Source organism: Aplysia californica, unplaced genomic scaffold (assembly GCF_000002075.1).
Source record: "Aplysia californica isolate F4 #8 unplaced genomic scaffold, AplCal3.0 scaffold00018, whole genome shotgun sequence".
Taxonomy (NCBI): Eukaryota; Metazoa; Mollusca; class Gastropoda; order Aplysiida; family Aplysiidae; genus Aplysia; species Aplysia californica.
Window position 1 is genome coordinate 1193005 of NW_004797288.1, and position 2748 is coordinate 1195752.

Consider the following 2748-nt stretch of genomic DNA (forward strand, 5'->3'; position numbering starts at 1 on the left):
ACTACTACTACTACTACTACTACTACTACTACTACTACTACTACTACTACTACGACTACGACTATTACTAATGTTGCTGCTGCTACAACTACTATCTCCAACACTCTCTCGGTTGCTACTGCTGTAGCGGCTCCTATCTCTATCTTTGCCAGAGGTGTAAAGTGTCGAATTGCGCTTGTCATAGGCACAGGGAATGCCAAAGGTTGATGTTCTGCTATCTTTTCGGTGCACATGGCACAGCCAACTATGCATGCTGCCCCCTCTCTCCTTTCCTCCCCTAATTCCGATCGCCATTTCACAGTCAGAAAAAAATGTACTTTTTGTTTTGTTGAACCTACCCCCCCCTCCTCTCTCTCTCTCTCTTTCACTCTCTCTCTCTCTCTCTTTCTCTCTCTCTCTCTCTCTCTCTCACTCTCTCTTCCATACAGACACAAAAACATACACAATTGCATACAAATACATACACATTCTCTCATTCTCTCATTCTCTCTTTCTCTCTCTCTCTCTCTCTCTCTCTCTCTCTCTCTTCCTCCACCTCTCTTCCCGTATCCCTCTCTTAAAGATCACCCTCAATATCCTCCGCGTGTTTCATCTTGATTGTATTTATTAACGTTATCTTCGCCTTGAAACAATTTAAAACATACCATAGTCATTTTTCTTCTCTTTTAACCCTCTCCGTTATGGCCTGAAGAAGAAAAAAAAAAGATAAGGAAAAAATCACCAACCAGCTCTACCTTTACCTGGCAGGCAACACAAGCGCGCGAGTGTGTGTGTGTATGTGTGTGTCACTGTGTGTGGTGTGTGTGTGTGTGAGTGAGCACTGCTGGCGCAGCCGACCAAGCCGCGAGCGAGCCCCAGTTCAGTGTGCGTGATTTCCACCGTCGCTTCTCCACCTCCGCCTAGCCAGGTAGACTGTACAGGCCTCATGATACATACGGTTCTCTCAGGCCTCTAGGTAAACTGATTGCCAGACCGACCGTGAGCTAGGGTTACCTCGCTCGTGCGGGTTGCTTGTGAGCAATACATACACACACTCGCTCACTCTGCGTCTGCCTCGGTCTATCTGATAGAAAAATCAACTCGCGATTCCGCTCTGGGCCTGCATAATCATACGGGGTGAGAGGCGCTTAAAAACTGAACTGGAAAGCAAAAGTGCGAATAATGATAATATGCCTTGCGTAAGATAAGTATTTAAAAAAGAAATCCTGCTTGTATTATCTCGCGCTTTCGTGTTGGCTGTGGATACTCTTGTTCACCTTCGGACTTATCATCGTACTGTTTCTTTTCTGCGACTGTGGAAAGGAGGACATACTATTTTGACGTGTGACAATGCTGTGCGGCTGGCGACTCGTTCACTCCTGATGCTCGGGTGTGCAGTAGGGCTGTGTGTTGTCCAATTCTAGTTCGGGTTTGTGTAACAGTGTGACACGAGGGGAAAAAAACTCAGTGGTAAGTTGACACTAGATCTAAATAGTGTGATATTTGAAATGAAAGTCCAAAATTAATGACGCATGATGTTCTGATCTTCTGTTGAAAGGGCAGGGTTAGATCTAGATCTAGAATATACTACTCCAGCTGTTATGTTCTTTTCGAATATCACTCAGCAACATGTCGGTTTTTTTGGTTATTGATCCATCCTCGTAGTTTTCAGGTGATGTGTTTTGCGTAATATGCGGTTAGTATAGATCTAGATCTAGATCTATCTAGAATCTACACCCGACTTATAAGAAGGCCGCAAGAAGCACCTAAATCTAGCCTTTGATGGAATAAGAGGCGTTTGGGAAGACGTAGTTAAAAAGTAGAGGGTGGAAGTGGAAGGAAAGGAAAAAACCAGAGATGAGGTAGAACTAGAATATCTAGAAACTACGGGGTCGGGTGTAGCTAGGCATAATAGAACGGTCATGTTTATGAGGAAAGACAGGCGCTGGGCTGAGGCTCACCGGCGTTTAGCTTTCATTCCTTCAGTTCTCCGCGATGTACGGTCGAAGTCAAGTCGAAGTCGAAGAGCTGCCGGTGAGGTCGGGTTTTCCCCCTTCTTGGATGCTGTCGTGACCTTCACAAGGTTCTTCTTTACCGAGCTGGGGTTGGGGAGCTCGCCCATTTCTTTTTGAATGTGAGGTAAATACAGTCGGGTGTATTACTGTTTGTTCTTTTGGAGGAGGAGGAGGAGGAGGAGGAGGAGGAGGTGGAGGAGGAGGAGGAGGATGAGGACGAGAAGGGGGTAAGAAGATGAAGAAGAAGAAGGAAAAGATGAAGAAGAAGAAGGAAAAGAAGAAGAAGAAGAAGAAGAAGAAGGGTGAGAAGAAGAAGAAGAAGAAGAAGAAGAAGGGTGAGAAGAAGAAGAAGAAGAAGAAGAAGAAGAAGAAGAAGAAGAAGAAGAAGAAGAAAAAGAAAAAGAAGAAGGAGGAGGAGGAGGAGGTGGGGGAGGACAAGAAGAAGAAAAAGAAGAGGTAGAAGAGGAAGAATGTAAAAGTTCCGAATCATGCATCGTATCACCAGGTAAACTGAATCCAATCAGTACCGAAAATTTATCTAAAATTGTTACCTAACGTCTTGGATTTTTATCTTTTTGTCGGAATCTCGATTTCTTTTCTTGATTGTCGCCAACTATGAATGTTGTGTCCTGACGCAAACGTTGAGCTTCGAGGTTGCAATGTCAGGGCCCTGTGAGTTCCATTGTGATAAAACCTAGCCGCAGTTACATTTGATGTATCCACAAATGTTGTGAATGGCCAATGGCTAGAAAAA

The 2748-nt window shown here is 44.5% G+C and overlaps 1 protein-coding gene across 3 annotated transcripts in view; it reads left to right on the forward strand.

Moving 5' to 3' along the window:
• Positions 1-2748, forward strand: part of LOC101849815 (junctophilin-1) — a 178991-nt gene that overhangs the window by 24478 nt on the left and 151765 nt on the right. Inside the window, exon 1 of one of the 3 annotated variants that reach the window (XM_035971574.1) lies at positions 769-1449. The exons of 1 other annotated variant lie outside the window; for it this stretch is intronic. The gene's annotated coding sequence lies outside the window, so the exon portion shown is untranslated. Of the gene's footprint in view, positions 1-768; positions 1450-2748 lie in introns of those variants that run through there. One more of the 3 variants, XM_035971577.1, reaches the window with a different exon arrangement.